Source organism: Halichoerus grypus, chromosome 6 (assembly GCF_964656455.1).
Source record: "Halichoerus grypus chromosome 6, mHalGry1.hap1.1, whole genome shotgun sequence".
Classification (NCBI taxonomy): domain Eukaryota; kingdom Metazoa; phylum Chordata; class Mammalia; order Carnivora; family Phocidae; genus Halichoerus; species Halichoerus grypus.
Genome location: NC_135717.1, coordinates 102,852,149 through 102,873,054, shown reverse-complemented (window position 1 = coordinate 102,873,054; position 20,906 = coordinate 102,852,149). Strand labels below are relative to the sequence as shown.

The 20,906-nt window shown below is 41.7% G+C and overlaps 1 protein-coding gene and 1 pseudogene across 1 annotated transcript in view; both read left to right on the top strand.

The window, feature by feature from the left end:
• LOC118525944 (uncharacterized) overlaps positions 1–20,906 on the top strand; it is a 343,595-nt gene that overhangs the window by 302,910 nt on the left and 19,779 nt on the right. The window lies entirely within an intron of this gene.
• On the top strand, positions 8,310–8,877 carry LOC118525943 (10 kDa heat shock protein, mitochondrial pseudogene; annotated as a pseudogene).

The window sequence follows — 20,906 nt, the reverse complement described above, 5'->3', positions numbered from 1 at the left end:
CTTCAGACAGCATCTCCATTCTTCCTTTCTCTTCTGCTTTCCCCAACCAGGAGACCCCTCCTGGTGCCCCCCGTCTGCCCCCCAGCCCTTACAGCTGTCTGTGGCTTTGCTGTGCTGTCTCCTATCTTGGATGGCCTCAGTGGTTTCTTGTGCCCACCCCTAAGGTCACAAGACCTTGTCAGGATCTGGATCCAGCCAACTCCGCTGACCTCCTACTGTCCCCTCCTTTTCCTAAGTCCCCATGCCCCCCATTTGGGTCTGCTGTGTTCCCCACCACCGGGATTAAAGCTGGGTGTGTCTCTGTGCAATTTTAAATAGGATAGTGAGGAAAGGCCTCATTGAGAAGGTAACATGGAGGGAAGGCTTGAAAGCCAGCACGCGCCCACTCCCCGTCTTGGCCATTTGGTGAAGACTCGATGGAGCTCTTGTCACAAGTGACCTGCTCTGCCTCACGAAGCTAGTGGTACTTTATCTGTTTGCTCGGGGTCCTTTCATAGAGTCTTTGCTGTTACTGATGCACATTGTGTATATTCCTTGCTAACCCAAAGCTCCAGGAGAGCATAAGAGTCTGAGATAACAGGGGTAAAGTGCCTGACACCCTGCCTGGCAGGCACACAAAAGGCCCTTGGTCAATAGAGCTTTTCACTTCTCTCTCCTTCTACATTAAAAACCAGTTATCCACAATGCCTGGCTTTTAGGAGATGACTTCATAAATATTTTTAAATAACGTATTGTGGCAGAACTCGTCAGAGAGAAATTTGAACAATTAAGTATTTAAAAAAACACTTCTGGACTCAGATTTTCTATCTGGGGAGTCTAGAGCATGGGGGTGAGTTGGGTACCCTTTTCAATGCAGCAGCGGTGCGATGCTGTTGCGATCACAATTTCAGTCAGATCATAAGTGAGTTTTAACCCCAGAACCCACCAGTGGTGATAACATCCTTATAATGCCTATCTGATTTGCACTCCACTCTCTCCAGCCTCATCTACTTGTCCCCCTCTTTCCCAGTCTTCCTAAGCCATTCTGGCCTCTTTGAGGTTTCCTCAACATGCTAAGCATGCTTCTGCCTCAGGGCCTTTGCACATTCACTCTCTGCCCATAATGCTCTTCTCTAGGATATTGATACAGCTCTTTGCCTTCCCTCAGTCAAGCCTTCTCTCCATGTTACCTTCTCAATGAGGCCTTTCTTCACTATTCTATTTAAAATTGCACAGAGACACATACAACTTTATCCCTCCTTCCATACTTTCCCCCAAAAAAGTCTTTATTACCTTCTAATATACTACATAATATATTTATATTTTATATTTTTTCTCTATCCTCCTTCCACTGCTATGAAAGTTCTCTGAGGACACTGATTTTTTTTTTCCATTTTATTATCTTCTGTATCCCTAGCCTAGAATAGTATTTGGCATATAGCAAGTCATCCATAAATAGTTATTTATTGCAAAAATGAATGAAAGCAATCAATTTCCCCTGGTTCTCTAAAGAAATACGCCCTCTCATTTATGACCTTCTCTGTTTCACTACTGTAGTCTCCCAATCATATTGGCTAATGAACAGCATTTGCATTGCATCAAGATAAATTACTTTTAATTAATTGATTAAATCAATTTATTTTAAAAGTTGAAGTAAATCCTTTTTCACTTCTCTTACGTCTAAACATTGTTACCCAACTTTATTGTTACAATCATAGCTGCTGAAATAGAAGTCTGGAAAATACCAAATTTACAGAAAAAGTTATTTCAAGGAAGGCTGTAAACAAATAAAGCAGAATGGGATTTGTACTACACAAACCACTTTTATACATTAATTCAGAAGATGTTTACTGAGTGTATCATGTTCCAGGCCTGTTCTAGAAGCTGGAGTCACAGTGGTGAACATAATAGGTCCCGTGTTCATGGAGCTATGTCCACAGACAGTGCACGAAGCACATGTTTCAAATCGAGGTCAATGCTGGAAATAAATGAATATGGTGTGAGAGAAGATAACGCATGGATCCTCTCTCCTTTTCTCTGCCATTGGGGTGTGTGTGGTTGACTCTTCCCCGCCATGTCTTTTCACAAGACTTTCAGGATCAAGTGATTCTGGCCAAGAAACAAAAACAGAATCATCCCATTCCCCAGTGGATTGGATGAAAACTGGTAATAAAATCAGGTACAACTCAGGGGGAGACACTGGAGAAGAACTAAAGCTGGGTCTACAAGAAATTGCCCATGAGATGGCAAACGTATCTACACTGCCTCACAGTCTCTTGCTCGGACCATATCACTCTGTAAACATCACTATTACTCGAACAATTAGATGTGTTTTGCTGGGAAAATGGTTTTTTTCTCTATATCTATGCTTCTGCCCTACTAGGTTTGTTCAGTAATAAGTATGTGAGACATTTTGGGTGGGGAGGAAAAAAAGAGAATCATGGGATCTATTTTATACACACTGATCAAGAAAGAGAGTAGAAAGAATTTGAGCAGAAATCTGAATGAAGTGAGGCAGAAAGTCATAGGATGACTATAGCCAAAAAATGCTACAGGAACAGCAAGTACGTGTTCCCGAGGCAGGACTGCGCTGGCTGTGTTTCTGGTGCCAATGTGTTTCTCCACACACTGCTGCTAATAGTTTTGTGAGGTGGACACAAACGTTTACATGGACCTGTGTGTCTTCAGGGAGAAGTGAAGAAAGGCAGCAGAAGTGTGAGCGGGTCTCGTCTTTACAAGAGATGGAATCAGTGTCTTGCTCATGTAGCCCGAGGGCCAGCAGCACCAGCGCCACCTGGGAGCTTGTCCGAAGTCTGGGTTCTTGGGCCACACCCCCTATTTACCGAATCAGAAATTGTGAGAGAGGTTTAGAATCTGCATTAAGCAAGCTTCCGTGTGATTTGGCTACACAAAAGTTTGAGAAGTTTTGAAACAGATGATCTTAAATAGCTAAACTTCAATTATTATTTTTTTTTCTGAGAGAGAGAGAGAGAAAGGGAGAGAGCACAAGCTGGGGGAGCCAGAGAGGGAGAAGCAGGCTCCTTGCTGAGCAGGGAGCCTGACATGGGACTCGATCCCGGGACCCTGGGATCGTGACCTGAGCCAAAGGCAGATGCTTAACCAACTGAGCCACCCAGGCACCTCTAGTATTTTTATTAAAATGAAACCAAGAGAACAACTTGGGTGGAAGCACCCTCCATGCTATGATGGCAAAGAGAAAAATGCGGAAAGCACCATTAACTCAATGCCCATCTAGCATTTCTCTGGCCCCCCTCCCAAGAAGCATTCTGCAAACCATTTATAGGTGGGCACTTCTAGTGCTATCCTTTTAGAAAATCTCTCAAAAATGCACGCATAGGGGTGCCTGGGTGGCTCAGTCAGTTAAGCGTCTGCCTTCAGCTCGGGTCATGATCCCAGGGTCCTGGGATCGAGCCCCACGTCGGGCTCTCTGCTCAGCGGGAAGCCTGCTTCTCCCTCTCCCACTCCCCCTGCTTGTGTTCCCTCTCTCGCTGTCTCTCTCTCTGTCAAATAAATAAATAAAATCTTTAAAAAAAAAAAAATGCACGCATAATGCAAAGATCCATAAATTCTTATGAGCCCCTTTAGGGGATGAAAAAGAAATAAAGGATCAGAGAAAGTAGTATCTGCGGAATCAGCTGACCTGTTGAATAACCCATGGCATCTGCCTTAACCTTTTATATTCTAGAGCTTTGGTTTTGCTTTGTTATTTTGAGTCTGTGACAGTTCAAGGACACGATAAGCTCCTTGAAATTTTATGCAAACTTGTATGTGTATGTTCATTTTTCAGCGGATAGGGTCGGTAGTTTTTATAAAATATTCAAAAGGGTTCATGACTGAAAAAAGATTGAGAACCACTGTGTAAAAAAGGGTGGTTATTGAAATCTGGCCAGATATTAAATGCAACTTGAAAATCAAAAAGATTGGCTTTCTTACCCCAGAGCTTCTCAGCCTAAATTCAAACATGGAAAAGAATTAGCTCCGTGGGTGGCATTTTTCTTTGTATATACAATATATCCTTTTAGGACTTATAAGCTCATAAATAGCAATTTTATGCCTGTCAGTATTGTTTTGGCTTAAGAGGGTGGGGTTACAAATTCTGCTGGCCTCATTCCAGATCCACCATCTTGCTTCCATGGCCTCTGTGGATGACAATAGCCTTTTAAAAAACCTAAATAAGGACATATAGGCACACATAAAGTTCAATGTAATTTTGTCCTAAATGCTTCTTTCTCTTTTTTTTTCTTTATATACAAAACCCCCACCATCTTTTATTTCATTGGCTTCCCCTCTGTTTTAATTCTGTTCACAATGTGGCAGAGCTTTCACCCTAAAAGACTAAAGTGTCATAAGGAAGCTTGGTGCTACTATGTGGTCATACAAGAATTCTTTTTTAGGTCATAGAGTCAAGCCACCAGAGAGGGAGTTTACTGGGAAAGTAGTGGTAAACTTTTAAGGGGCTGATCTATGCTGTCTTGGGTGGGATCCAGGTATCTCTCACTTAATGTCTTAACTGGGCAGAGTTCATGCCTTACTCATGTCAGGTTCTTCCAAACTGCTGGAAAGAGAGATAGGGTCAGCTTATCAGTTATGGGGATAGATGGAATGACAAGTAAAAAAAAATCTAAGCTGCTGCTGCATACATAGAAAACAGAAACTCATTTGTAATTGTTTATGTGTTTATTTGCAATGGTAGATCTAATGGTCCAACAGCCACTTTGGCACAGGGAGTGGAAAGGTGAAGAAATCTACTGTATCTCTGCCTGAGTTCTTGGGTCTCTGATCCTCCCTCTCCTGCTTTGCCTTTCTTCTGGGCTACTCAAACCTGGTTTTCTACTCTTCTCTCAAGGTCATGGCTGCTATTTGCTGCCTTCACTCTTTGTGTCTCTACATCTTCTCTACTCTACCAACAGGCCATACTCTTTGTCTTCACTTCAAGCACCCCAAAGGACAAGATCCGATTGGTTTGATCTCTCTCCCGCATGGATACAATGTCTCCATTGGGAAGAACTCTAGAAGCAGTCCTTTGGATGGTCAACCATTGCACCATTGCATCAGGAGACCCATTCCTGGGTGAGTGAGTGTGGATACATTTATCATGGTAAAAACCACTTGTGAAGATTTTTACGACAAAGAGTTGTGAATATGGCAACTGTCTTCAAAATGAGGCTAAGTGTATGGCAGGCTGTGATAGGCAGAATAATATCCTCCAAAGAAGTCCACATTCTAATCATCAGAGTTTATGAATATGTTACCTTCCATGGCAAAGAGGACCTTGCAGATTTGGTTGGTTAAACATCTTGAGGTGGGAAGATTATACTGAATTATCTGAGCAAGCCCATTGAGAGAGGCACAGAAAGAGGTTTAAAAATGCTACCCTGCTGGCTTTGAGGATGGAGGAAGGATCCATGAGCCAAAGAATGCAGGCCACTTCTAGAAGCTGAAAAAGACAAGGGAATGGATTCTCCCTCCAGAAGGTTTGATTTTAACACCTTGTTTTTGATTTCCAACACCTTGATTTTAACCCAGTGAGGCTGTGTCAGACTTCTCATCTCCAAAACAATAGATAATACACTTGTGTTATTTTAAGCCATTAAGTTTTGGGTAATTCTTTATAGACGCAACAGGAAACTGATAGAGAGGCTCTCAAAACATTCTTTCTGAAAACATCTCCTAGTGATAAAAAAAAGGCTTCAGGGGGAATTATAGATTAATTCATCTTCATTCCATTCGGGGCACAGTTTATCTGCTACTCTCCTACTTGTCCACACAGACTTTTCTATAATCTATTCTCATTGATTGGCTTGACTCTTGACTAACCAGAAAACCTTGATGTCACTTGAAGTTTGGTTGAGCTGACCCTCCAGGGAGTGGGCATATAACCCAGATGTGGCCATAGTTGTTGACCCAGGGATAAACACAGAACACAAACATAAGATTCTCTGGCAGAATCATGGGTGAAGACATTCTCTTTAAGCTGGTGGCATATGAACATAGGGCTTTAGGGGAGCACCATACCATGTATAATGAGCCAACCGAAGAATGGAGAGATAGAGCCCTAACTTCATTGTTTTAGCACCTGGACTGACCTGTGCCTGATGTTGGGCTTATTCTTGGCCTTTCTAATTAAACAGGTTGCACATTTAATCCATCCACACATCCTGTTAGTTTATTTTCAAAATGAGCCCAGAATCCAAGCTCTTGTCAGCACGGAGTGGCTGCTCCCTGCTCCAGCCCACAGTCATCTCCCTGGATCCCTTTGGCAGCCTACTGCCTGGGCATCCTGCTCCTGCCATGGCTCTCTTCACTCTGTTCTTAGCCCAGCAGGCAGAACAACATTCTGAAAATGTCACTCAGATCACGTCATTCCTCCATTGTCTCCCCTCTTTACTCGGAGTCGAAGTCAGAGTCTTTGCAGGGGTCCACAGGACCCTTGGTCAGTGGCTCCCCCCTGCCTCTTACCTTTCTGACTTCACAGCCTTCAGGTCCTTGCTCAGACGCCATCCATTTTGCCTCATGTTTTAGCTTTCTTCACAGCACTCTTAAGATCCATACTTTATTCCTTTGTCTTCAAAGACACATTTGGTGACTTGCTACAAATTACACATTTGTCTGTCAGCACATTTGGTGCCTTGCTACAAATTACAAAACCCTGACCTTTCCTCCAGGCTAATGTTGCAGCCCACTGAGATTCAAGGCTTCGCTATAGAGTTCAGATCTGCTTTCAGCCCCACTTGCCCTCTCCCCTGGGCTCTGTTGGGCTTTGACAAACTGTACAACGTGTGTGTGTGTGTGTGTGTGTGTGTGTGTGTGTGTGTCTGTGCGTGTGTATCAGCCTATATCTTTTATCATCTCCCCCCCCCCCCGCTGTGTATACTCCATGAAAACAAAGATATTTGATTTTTTAAACATTTTGTTAACTACTGGATCCCCAGTATTTAGAATAATGCCTGGTCCATGATAGGAGCTCAAGAAATGATTGCTAAAATAATTAATATGTTTATATGTTTTCTTTTTTGCTTGAGCTAGCCTGAATTGGTTTTCTGTCACAAGCAAAAGAGTTCTAATACATCCACACAATGCTCAAGTATTTATGTTGAATAGCACCAGTGACGTAAATGGCTGTCCTCCTGAACAACTCATCTCATGTTTTGATGTTTATGCTTCTTTGAAAATTCTTTCTGATATTGAATATCTACCTCCCTGAAAATTTGATACATTTCTTACCTATAGATTAGGCAACACAGAAGAGATTTAATTTTTCTACCACATGACAACCCTGCAAATATTTGAAGGCAAAGCTATTATTACCTTCGTGTCTTCTCTTGTCTTGATTAAAAGCCCCCAATTTCAACTGTTTCTCATATAGTGCTGTTTTAAGAAATCTTCTTCTCCTTGTTAACCCTCTTTGAATGTCTTGGGGTTTGTTGTCATTGTTGTTGTGTTTTTGTGTTCCTCCAAATCAGAACGGAACGTAACACTCTGGAGATTCAATCAATATAGGGTAGAGCAGACTTATTACCTCTGATCTTTAAGATACTCTACTTTCCCTTTTTTTAAAAAAGATGTTCACTTTCATTACTATAATCTATGATCAAATTAACATTTTGGGAAAGTCAAAACATAATAATGATTTATATTGAACTTACCATGAATGAAATCCCCTCAGTCTTTGTCCCACAGCTGTCATGAAGCCATACTACATCGCATAATTGGACAACTGACACTTTGGACCAAAACTGCCAACACTTAATGCTTGAACCTTATTATCAGTCTCTGTCCTTTGCAGCTTTGTGTCAGCTTCATATTGTGTAAAATCCTGTTATTTTCATCCAAATTCTTCCCTCCCCTCTCTGCTGACCCTTTCTTTCACCCGAGGGTTCTGAGGCAGAGGTAACTTATTCCAGGCTCACATTCTGGGACTATATGGCAAGTCAGGCTTACTCATTCTGGGCTCGCACTTCATGTCCAAGACCCAGTATCGTCCATGCACCAGAAGATACTTGTTTTCCTGCCCTGGTTCTAGTTCCCATTCCAGGAATTTGCCTAGAGCCTCAGTCTTCTCCTGCCTCTTCTTGCTATCATCTCTCCGGGTTATTAGAGCCTTCTGCCTATCTATTGGGATACTCACTATTCCTACTGTGAACCATATTCAAACTATAATTAGAAATTATTCTTCTCTTGTATTTAGAACATGCGAAGTGCATGAATAAATGGAGGAGACAGAGGAGACCCAATCAGAAAGGTAGAAGAATAGATTCAGACCAAGAGGACGGGTCTCCTTGCCGCGGTGGCAACTCCAGAGGAGAGTATGAACTGCGGCGGCTGGAGTCATGGCAGGGCAGGCCTTTAGAAAGTTTCTTCCCCTCTTTGACCGAGTCTTAGTTGAAAGGAGTGCAGCTGAAACTGTAACCAAAGGAGGTATTATGCTTCCAGAAAAATCTCAGGGAAAAGTGTTGCAAGCAACAATAGTAGCTGTTGGATCCGGCTCTATAGGAAAGGGTGGAGAGATTCAACCAGTTAGTGTGAAAGTTGGTGATAAAATTCTTCTCCCAGAATATGGAGGCACCAAAGTAGTTCTAGATGACAAGGATTATTTCTAATTTAGAGATGGTGACATTCTTGGAAAGTATGTGGACTGAAGTCATTATTAAAATGGCATGAAGTGAAGCTGCCCATTCTGGTGAAGTTGTGAAATCTTTCATCATGTAAATAATTTTCATGTCTCTCTTTTATAATAAACTAATGGTATCCAAAAAAAAAAAAAAAGACCAAGAGAGAAAAGGGTTTCAAAGACAAAATTGTCAGCAATGCTAAAGGCTGCAGAGAGATCAAATCATTCGCGCAGCAGGAAAACACAACTATGTTGGATAGAGTGTCTCTGGGTATCTGCAGTTTGGAGCTCTGTCTTCAGTTCACTAGGGCACAAACACTGCACATCTTGAAAATCAATTTAAAGCTGTCATTTTAATTGGATTGAATGAATCGATCTTTGGTACACAGCTGTATTGACCATCACGTGCTGGTCTCCTCTAGCCAGAGAAAACTAGAAATTACCTTTTGTACTGACAACCTACAACTGACAGAATGAAATGATTCTACTGCTTGCAGGCAACAGAAAAAATTCAGAGCTGCTTCCCCTTGCTCCACAGAACCAGGACAGCCGTGGGATTGTGGGAGATACACAGGGTGCTCAGGGCTTCTCAGATCTATGCACAGAGGGAGCAGCAAAGCAGGATCTACTAACTGCAGGTTCAGCATCAGCTCTGGTCTCTGGGAGACGCCTCTGGAAATGGCAGCTCTGAGCTGGGGCATAAGGAGAGCTGGGCTGGAGAGGGGATGTAGTGGGTATTTATCACTTTCCTGCTCTGCAGCATCTGTTCTCTTCTTCTGATAACACTAATAGTCTTTTAAATAAAAGTGCCCTGCCCTGACCTCGCTGAGGGTAGAAGAGTGACTCATAGAGAACAGTTTAATTTTTTTCCTGGGACTTTGAATCTTGCATGCCATGTTGCAAAGACAGGGGGGAAAAGGCTGGTGTTCAGTCATTGCTGTGCTAGACTCCTGGTGTTGTCCTGGACCCTGCCTCTTCATAAGGAAGAGGCTTCCTCTTTCCCCTCTCTGATTGCCCCAAGAGCCACCCATGGTCCTACCAATATATTTCCTTCTTGCTTGATAGAGTTGGTTCTGTTGCTCTCAACCAAAGAACTCTGATTGATGCAAATACCATGCCAAGAAGTGGACCAGCTCCTTTTTTATTCCCCCCAATCCCAACCTGAATTTTCCTTAAGGAAGCCTGGGGAATAGAGACCCCTGAGCACTTGCTCCCCTTTTCCTCCCATGGTAGTATTAAAGCAATTATTTCTCTTCTGACACTGATTCTCTTCAAGCCACTGCTCACCCTCGTTTCCCACATGTTGTGGCTTAAGTCACAGCAGAAGGGAAAGCCTGAAAATCATTTGAATGTAAATTGAACTGAATTTGTAAATGAGACAAAATTAGACATACACACATGCTATCTACAAAGGTTGGGAATGGAATAAGAATAGAACACATGAGACAAAAAACAATATAATGTGTTCCAGAGAGAAATGCGGTGACAGTTTTGCCAGGAACCCCAGCTATAATGAACACCTCTTTATTATCACTTTTCTGGCCATCCGAGAAACAGCCAAACTCTGAATGAATGCTGGGATATATTACATTACTTTCTCTTTGTATTACAGTCAGACGTTGTTTCTGTTTACAGTTACATCTTTGGCAGGCCTTATTAATTAGCACTGCCAAAACCAATTGTCTAACCCCAAATCTGATCAAGTTACAGTGTGCAATTGTGGTAGGTCCTGAGACATGCTGACTTTCCAACTAAGCTTTACCTTAAACCTAAATGGCATCTGTTTGATCGGTAAACATCTGGAGGGCATACCCAATCCTCAAGTTAATTAATGTTTATATGTTTCATCTTCCCACCAAATTTGTAAGCTTTGAGAACCATGGTGTAGTGGAGAAAGCATAGACTTAGGACCAGACAGAACTGTGAGCCCGTGCTCCATGCTCTGCCACTTACCACTTGTGTTAAACTCAGGCAAGTTACTCAACCATCTGAGCCTCTGTTTCCTCATCAGAAAATGGAGAAAAGTGGAGCACCCGAGTGGCTCAGTTAGTTAAGCTTCCAACTCTTGATTTCGGCTCAGGTCATGATCTCAGGGTCATGGGAGCAGCCCCGCGTCAGGTTCTGCACTGGGTGTGGAGTCTGCTTGGGATTCTCTCCTTTCCTCTCCCTTTGCCCCTCCTCTCCTCCCTCTCTAAAAAAAAATTAATTAAAATTTAAAAATAAAGAAAAGAAAATGGAGAAAAGAATCACTACATGATTATCAAACCTGTTAGTGTATGTTAAACTTCATTCTGTTTTTTCTGTTTCTTTCTCACAATGCCTGATGTCGTATTCTGCATAAAATGGACATTAAGTAAATATCAGGCACCACCTAGTCAACATTTATGGAATACTGTGTACCAGGAACTGCAACAGGTCCTGAGGACACAGCCATGAAAATTCAGCCTTCAATCAGCCTAAGTTCTCCATCATCAGGAAACATGGCTGCTGATGGCTCTTGGCACATAGCTTTACATCACACAACATCAGCATCAGAATGGCCTGAAACTTGTTCCCTATGTCAAATTCAGAATGTCCAAGAAGGACTCCATTTGATCAAGCTTGTGTAAGGTTTCCACCCAGTTCTAGTTAACTGGCTAGTTAACTGGCTAGAAACGTAAGCTTCTTTACTGTGACTGTCTCAAGTGATAGATACCCCAGAGACAATCAGCACTGGCTATAAGACAGTAGGTTCTATAAGACAATAGTTCCTCCCTTTGATTTGTTCGGTGGATAAAGGAACATTTCCCAGGAGGGCTGTGCATGGAGAGGATGCTATTCCAGGCAGATAATACAGCATCTGTCCATGTCAGTGTATCTCAAGAGCAGGGTCTTTGTCTTCTTGGTCTTACTTATCTGCCTCCATCTAGTACCTGTGCATTTGTGTTTGTGGAAAGGAAGAATATAGAAAAACCAGAGAATATTGAATTGCTAATTCTGTGGCAATGGTTGTCCCTATAATGTAAGCTCAGAAAAGGGAAGAACAGTATGGGATTTACAGAGCTCGTGGAAGAGATAGGACTTTAATTAGGCATCCAAGAATGATTTAAGATTTGACTAAGTGAGGAAGAGGGGAGAAGGCATTTCAGAAATAACCTGGCTTATGTGTTTATGTGAGGGGTAGGGGAAAGCAATCAGCGTTCAAGTGGGCCTTACTGGAACAGTGAGGAAATACGGACAAAGAGGATAAGTAAATTATTGGAGGCAGACTATTTAAACCCTAGGAAACAGTCTGTTCCTAATGTGTTAGTAGGCAGCCGTATAAGTTCTTGAGCAAGTGAGGGACGTGAAAATTAATTTAGGAAGATTAACAGTTGCAATGGTGACCAGGTGTTCTGTCAAAACAAGAAAGATACAATCCCCGCCTTTTAGCGTCCCTTCAGTGGGGGGACATGATAAGAAAATGCATTACTACAATATTGATAATCCTATGACCCTAGACTTGGATTTGTGTTTCTCACTATGTTTTATCTGAAAAGTGGGATTCTACACTAAAGACAACATTAAGAAACATCCGTAAACCAATGGGGCAGCAGCATTTGCTTTCATCGGTTGCCATGGCAGTTGAGCTTGGCATTTCCTGGAGAAATGTGCACTCAAGAGGCTGAGCTGGGGCACCCCGAAGTGGCCTCTGTTGGGCTCCAACAACCTCTTCAGCTTGCTGTTATCTTTCACATCATGGCCCAAGTGCATAAACTACGCTTCCATTTAATAAGCTCCTAATTTTTGGAGTTATATATTCTAGGTACATTATCTCTTTGAATTCTTGGAAGTGCCCACGCAGAGTCTCAAAGCAATGAGTAACTGGGTTTCGATTACACAGATAGCCTTTCACTCATCCACTCCCACCCAGGCGCTATACTAAGCACGAAGGTTAGGCCGTCCCTACTCTTACGGAGCTTATACTCTCCAGGGGAAGGAAGAAATGATGTTATTAAAGAAATAATTTACAGTGTGATATGACGCTTGCTTTCATTACAGGACAGGAAGTTATGGGAATATATATCAGAGGGAATCTAACCTGGTGGGCAGAGTAGGCCTTGCTGAAGTGACCTTTAAATGGAGACTTGAAGGTCAAGTGTTATTAATGTAGCTCAAAGGGGACAGAAAGTGTAGTCCAGGAAAATATGTTGAAAGACATGCTGCAAGCTTGGAAGTGAGAGAGGACCTAGCTGATTAAAATCAAGAAGAATGGGTCTGAGTATCTGGATGATAGAAATGGAGGGAAAAAGTGAGGCTAACAAGTTCCTGCATCAGGGTTAGAAGGCAGGCCTCGGGCTCCATGGCCTGCTCCTGACGTGCTCCCCAGAGCCCGTTGACACATGTAAAGAATCCAGATGAAGCTGCCATTTTCAGGGGTCCCAAAAGCCAGAAAGAAATGGATTTTTCATTTCAGGATGGCGGTATTGTTCATTGCACAGGTCTGTAGTTTCAACTAGCAAGAATGAGTTTTTGAACACACTAACTCTCTAAGTCAGTACTTCCCACAAGCAACTGTGCTTTAAGACTCAGAAAATTCCAGTGGGTCATAAGGGAATTCAGAGGAGAAGTGTCTGGTGGTTTCTCAGGTTGATCATTTGAAACAATTTGCTGTCAATAGTCATTGTATAAATGACTTTTTAAGATTGAAAGTTCTAGTTAATTGTTTTTTCTCTGTGTGAGAATTACTCTTATTTTTATAGTGGCTCTTCTGAGAACTGAAACTACATATCAGAAAGAGGATCATCTTCAGTCATTCTGCTGTCTTTAATCTAGAGAGAGGCTTTAATTTGTAATGTTAAATCTGATACTTTTCACAAGCAATATTTTTTTTTTTTACCTCAAAAGTATAGGTAAAAAGTGTGTGTACCATATAAAGCTGTTTTGTGCATTATCATCAAAAAATGATTAAAAGATAGTGATGAATATCTGCACATTTTGAGCAGCAACATTTACATTGAAGATCACGTCTCTGTTTTGCCCTTATAATAAATGAATAAATCTAATGCTGCAAATTCTCAAGGCGACTGTGGGGAAGACAAGGAAAGTTCAGTCATTAATCACATTGTGAAACTAGACATAGCAGAAAAAGAATTGAAACAAAACTTGCTGGACCAAAAATAATCCATATTGGAAAGTGTAGATTTGCCTAGTCAGATGTGAGATTCAAGTGATATTTGTTTTTCTGAGCTGTCTCCTGACCTAAAATAGATAGCAGTACTGAACAAAACATTAGACACTTCCTTTCTGGCCCAGTAAATTGGGAATTAGAAGAATATGCTTTATATATTAGAAGTGCTTCTCGAGGGGCGCCCGGGTGGCTCAGTCACTAAGCGTCTGCCTTCAGCTCAGGTCATGATCCCAGGGTCCTGGGATCGAGCCCCGCATCGGGCTCCCTGCTCCGCGGGAAGCCTGCTTCTCCCTCTCCCACTCCCCCTGCTTGTGTTCCCTCTCTCGCTGTGTCTCTCTCTGTCACATAAATAAATAAAATCTTTAAAAAAAAAAAGAAGTGCTTCTCCAAAAATTCTTATCTAATTCAGCAGTTAAAGTTAAGGTGAAGGAAGGGATCATTCATATTGGCACAGTTAAATATTATATTACAAGGATTAAAGAAAGGCAGAGATTTATACTGTGAGGGTATGTATAATATAAATGTAAAATGATGGCTATAACCTGAAGTTACTCAAATAATTAAGCGTATGACAGATACATTCTGGAAAGATTTTCATCATCAATGAGCTCTAGAAATTTTATCTCTAAGGTTTCTTTTGTTTGTTACAAAGGATTTCTAGATAAATGTTTTGGTTATGCTAGAAACAGAAATGTAGAAGAGCTTGATAAAGTTGGGGCTCATCCCAAGGAGGTTTCCTTTGAAATTCCTGATTGTTAACATGCTAAGGAAATACTACACCTTGACCTGTTTGCTTTGTTTTTCCATCAAGGATGTCCCTAAGGCTCATGAAATCATGCCTAATCTTTCTATTTCCCTTTTCCTTTCCCTTAGCCCTACCCCAAATCCCTGTATTGCTTCCCGAGAATATTTCCTGGCATGGGTCCCTCTGTCCAGCTGCAAGCTCCCACCCTGGCCACTGTCATCAACCCCACCTTGGCCGGCAGCCACCATCCCTCTGTGCTCTGTCTTTGTTAGTGTGTTCTACACACAACTTCTGGAAATACTTTTTCTCAGTCATGCCATTTCCTGGCTCAGCTCCTGCTTCTCTCTCTCTCTCTTTTTTTCTTTCTCTCTCTCTCCCTTCCACCCCACCTCTTCTTTTTACCAACCATCAGTTCTCTGGGATGGATGGATTTCACTGTATCTTTCACAGATTCACTTAGCAAATATTTGTTGAGGGATTGACAACATGGGACTCGTCTTACGGAAAGCCCACTCTGGCTACTGTGTGGAAATTGCCTTGTGGTGGGTGTGACAAGAGACCCCATGGGGTGGTCTGTTGGGAATTTAGTGCCAGAACCCCAGCAGGAGATGCTGATGTCTTGAAGCAGGGTCTTGGCAGTGGACATGGGGTGAAATAATTGGTTTTACAACCTGTTTAGGGAGTGTATATCCCCTATTCCTACTGAAGGTGACTTCCCAGGTGTTCAGTAATTATTTCCTAAAACTTTTATCTCCAAGTTCCGCTTAAAAAAATGCTACTAGAGGGGCACCTGGGTGGCTCAGTCAGTTAAGCGTCTGCCTTCAGCTCAAGTCATGATCCCAGGCTTCCTGCTCAGTGGGGAGTCTGCTTCTCCCTCTCCCTCTGCCCCTCCCCCGAGCTTATAGGCTCTCTCTCTCTCTCTCACTCTGCTCTCTCTCTCTCAAATAAATAAATAAAATCTTCAAAAAATTGCTACTAGATATATGACCCACTATTCAAACTATGTAATCTATGGAGAGGACTTTAACCCTCCGTACCTCAGTTTCTTTATCTGTAAAGTGAGCTTCACAACCTACTTCATAGAATTGTTTTAAGGCTTACAAGAGATATGCTTTCATGTGGTAAGCCCAGTGCTCGGCCCATTGTAAGATCACATCGATGTTAGTCACTACACTACTGCTAGTCAGCTAGACTACAGCTGACTCTTTTCAGACTAATACACAATTCTGAACACTTTGTTTATTTTCTTTATTTTTTTTTAGAGAGAGAGAGAGAGCAGGGGTGGGGCAGAGGGAGAGAGAGAATCTTAAGCAGACCCCATGCCCAGTGTGGAGCCCAACACGGGGCTCGATCTCACAAACCTGAGATCATGACCTGAGCCAAATCAAGAGTCAGATGCTTAACCAACTGAGCCACGCAGGCGCCCTTGAACGCTTTGTTTTTTTTATGCTTTCGGTTATATTTACTGTATATGAATTCATATTCATAAAAAGGAATTAAGTATAATTGACCCTTGAACAACATCGGGGCCAGGGGTGCCGACCCCCCACACAGTTGAAAATACAAGTATAGCTTTGACTCAGAACTTAACTACTAATAGCCTACTGTTGACTGTACTTTACTGATAACAAATACAATTGATTAACGCATATTTTGTATGTTGTATGTATTATATATTGTATTCTTACAATAAAGTAAGCTAGAGTAAAGAAAATGTTATTGAGAAAATCCTAAGGAAGAGAAAATATAGTACTATACTGTGTTGATTGAAAACAATTCCATGTGTATGTGGACCCGTGCAGTTCAAGCCTGTGTTGTTCGGGGATCAACTGTAATTTGGGAGCTAGAAGAGATCTCAGGAATCGTCTTGTCTAATCTTTTTACTTACAGATTTACTAATATGGCACCATGCTAGGGAGGTGACTGGTGCAGGCTCAAACAGTTCCTCAGCACTGGATCTAAAATTAGAACCCAAGTCCCTTGACTCCCTGAGTTATGGGCCCTTTTCTATATATACTTGTTGTATTGCTAAACTAAAATTTAAACAACTTGAGGGTGTGGTCCCTCTTCTGGTGATTGGCCCAGTGCCAAGCCGGAAGCCTTGCTTGAACACGTCTACTGCCACAATGGTAATCTGAAAGTTAATTCTGATACTTTCTGTGACAAATTAGATTAAATGAATTTATGGGCTAAACCATTTCAATTCCTGCTCACCATATAATGAGAGAGCTTAAGGCACCCTAAAGGAGTAATACTTTATCTAATGGCCATCTTACCAGGAGTTCAGTCTTTTTGCAATGATCTATCACTCTCAGTATTGAATTTTCTTGGGCGATCCTAGGGCCACAATGATATGGCTAGGCTACCATTGAGTGTACTTAGGTGAGCACTTCCAAAGGGGCTCTTCCTCCTTCCTGGGGCTCTGAGGGAGAATGGGGTTCATTGTCTCCTTAGTTCACATGGCCTCCTGTGAAAATGGCATCATCACGAAACACAGATGTCTCACAGCACACGTGAAGAGGCTGCCTTCGGTCACCTCTACCTACTCGGCATCTCCGACAGTCTCAGGGCTGTCCTTTCAGAAGGAACCCAGTGAAAGGATTTTTCCTTCTGGAACTTTTTTTTTTTTTAATCTTGTACTTTGTGTTCTTTGCCTTTTTGTAATCACACAAAACTAAGCCTTCCTCTTAAGTGTCCCAATTGGAATCTTAGAACATTTACTTTCCCACTGACCCCCAGACCAGGGGAACTTCACTGGGTTCGTTATTTGGATTCAGCAGCATTGGGTCAATGGTTTTGAGACTCTTGGTGAGGAAATAAATATAATCAGAGTGTCTGCTTAGAATACCTGTAGACCACAGTCCACTACATGACTTAAAAAAAAAATCCATATATTTATTCTTACACCTCTTCTTTCTTATTCTTTCTCGGTTTTTAACTTAATTCCTCTTGTATTTTTTTCCTTACCTGTTTTTAGCAATTTCCCCTGATAAAATTTTTTGTTAGAAAATTCCCCTCTTATTCCCAAAATTATAACACCAACTAAAACAGGAAAATAAAATTATTGTCATCTAATTCTTATAATATCCCTCCAGGAAATATCCATTTTCTTAGAATCATAGAATTTTAGAATAGAAAGGATTCTTAGACAATGTGTCAGTTAAAATACTATTTGAAGTAACTAGAATATTTTATGATGGCTCAATTTAATTCAGTAAAGAAGTTTTATTTCAATTGTCAGGAAAAGTTGTTAAAGCCTTGGAAACAGGCAGGAGAGACTACTAAAGTGTCCATTAAGTGAATGTGGGGTTGTCTAGCAGACTCTCCAGGGATTATCTGACTCTATGGGGTACGCACCTTTGATTATCTTTGACAAGGCTATTCACAAATCTGTAGTGATAGAGTTTTACTCATGTAGAAAACTGATGACAATGCAAATATCTCTTGTCCATAGCAAAGCAGAAGATTCCCGGTCATAGTGATGTAAATGAATTTTGTCTACTGGAGAATAAAAATATCTGTAAAAATATCTCATTTGAATCAATTTTAATATCTTACTGGTTTCCTCATTAATCAATGAATTAAACAAAATAGTTAACAGGTGTTCATTTTGTATTTATATGAGAATTAGGATTTGGCCATTTTCGAACATTGTACTTTCACACGACTTAGTTCTAGATAAATCTATTACCTGTTTTTCTATCTTTAGTAAATAGCATACAGTATCCTTCATTAGATTCTTAAGCATTTTGCAGTGTTTCAGGGTTTTCACAGCAGACACCAGTTTGTAGGTACATAGCTATCTAAAAGAAACAAGTCCAGCATGATGACTAAGCACACAGGATTGGAACTGGAGTGCTCAGGTTGAAATCTTGACTCTGCCCCTGATCATCTGTGTACTTGCCAGCCAGTTGCTTAACCCCTTAACCCCTTTGTGTTTCACTTTCATCTTTAATATAAATCTGACGGGAGAACTGAATGAATAAATATAGGTAAAACCCTTGGGACAAGCACACACTCTTTTGATTGATTAGATTTGTATTAAGTCATTCTCAAAAACAGTGAAGTCTTGGATGTGAGGGCAGTCTGGTTGTGACATCTGTCACTGCACTGATCACCAGGGTTGATTCGGCTGATCTGGCTGGCTAGGTGGGTGTCCCTTCCTCCCCCACCACTCCAGCTCCATGTGCATCCCTCCCAAAGCTGTGTGCTCGGTGGAAGTGGATGACCTTCCCTGACAGAGGAGGACATTCTTGGGTCAAGGGCATACAAGTAGCTGCACTCCCCTGCTAGAACCTCCCAACAAGCTCTCAGGGTCCATTTGTAGGAGAACTTAGGGTAGTCAAGCTTCCAAGCCTCCAGACACATCCAAATGAGACGCTTCATATGGCAGTCTGCCTTCCTTAGAAAAAAAGAAAAGAAAAGAAAAGAAAAGAGGGCACCTGGGTGGCTCAGATGGTTAAGCGTCTGCCTTCGGCTCAGGTCATGATCCCAGGGTCCTGGGATCGAGTCCCACTGAGCAGGGAGCCCGCTTCTCCCTCTGCCTCTCTCTCTCTGTCTCTTATGAATAAATAAATAAAATCTTAAAATAAAAAAAAAAGAAAGAAAAGAAAAGAAAAGAAAAGCAAAAAACAGTGAAATCTTATCTTTTTAATTTCTGGATGCTAAATCCTGCCATAGGAAGAAAGAAGACCATTTACGCTTTGAGAGCCATTCTTGCCTCTCTGGGTGGGCGAACAAGGGTGCCTGAATCTGGGCTTCAGTGAGCCACGGCCCTTGGGTTCTCACTCCAAGCTACATTCCGACTTAGCCTTAGTGGTGGCTTTGCAATGTGTCAACTCGGCTAGTCTGAACTACATCTCCAAGAGTTCTTCTTGAGTGTTTCTCGATAGGGTAGGTCACGAGGGAGATTCCTGCAAGAATTTTCCACAGGCAGAAGGGAAGCGGTAGCCATTTTGTAGTTGACAACACCCTGTTGCTGACCGCAGACTCACTTGATTGCCATCAGGCAGCAGCTGAGCCTGCAGATGATCTGCCTTCCCCTGACTCCTCCCTCAGTTTTTTTGAGAGATACCCTCCTCACTAAAGACAGAGGCAACAAGAACAGACACAAGTTTCACTTAATCCTCATAAAGTTCCAGCCTACCTGTGACTGACTCTTTGTCCTGTGGACTTCAAGCTCTGGCACCAGATACAGACACACGGCCTTACAGATACTGCTTAACCTGCTCCTGGAATTGTACGAACCAGTTCCTGTAACAAATGCCTTTACTGATAGGTAGGTAGGCAGATAGATAGACAGACAGACAGACCAATGGACAGAAAGATAAATATAGATATAGATATAGATGTAGATGTAGGTATAGTTGTAGATGTAGATGTAGATATCGAAGTAGATATAGATAAGTCCTACTGATTCTACTTGTTGAATTGTGACTCATGCAGAATTTGGGACCAGGAGTGGAGAAGCCAAGAAAAGCTCTTTCCATTATTTTTCCACTCACCCAAAAATACATATATTTTGACTCATACTGTACATATAATCTACCTTTACCACCTAAAAATGTATCATGAACATCTCATTCCACGAGTACCACAACCATTTTTAATGGTTAGATAATCCCTTGTAAATATGTACAATATGGACTTTATTCAATAAAGTACCCTATATGAGCATTCAGATTGTTTGCAATAACAATACCACAATAAACACTTCCATACATATGTCTCTGTATACTTGTTTCATTGTACTCTTAGGGTAAATTCCCAGAAAAGGTATTATTTAGTCAAATGATCTGCACAATTATTTTTCATAAATTTTTATCAGAATACCAACTGTGTATGATGGGACCTAATTTTTCCGAACTTCCTTGGTATTTAAATCAGGACACCCCCCACTGGATATCAGGGGTTTGTTTGGTGGACTGCACTGGGTTTATTGTAGCTGTTAGAGATCTGTCATCGAAAAAGCTCTCTAGGGGATGCCTGGGTGGCTCAGTCGGTTAAGCGACTGCCTTTGGCTCAGATCATGATCGCAGGGTCCTGGGATCAAGCCCTGCATCAGGCTCCCTGCTCAGTGGGGAGCCTGCTTCTCCCTCTGACCCTACCCCCTCTCATGTGCGCTCTTTCTCTCAAATAAATAAATAAATAAATCTTTAAAAAAAAGAAAAAAGAAAAGAAAGAAAAAGTTCTCTGTAAGAGGAAGCTTTCTGAAAGCAGCTTGCGTGTGGGTAGCGCCGATGTGCTTTCATTCACAGTGTTTGCAAAGTACTGAAGTAATTGGAGATCTTTAGCAGAAAATTCTTGCTGACTGAGAGAGGAAGAACTGCTGAGATCCTTTAAACTCCCACGGCACTTACTCAGAACCCTGTGAATGCATTTAAAGTCTCTTTTAGAGGATG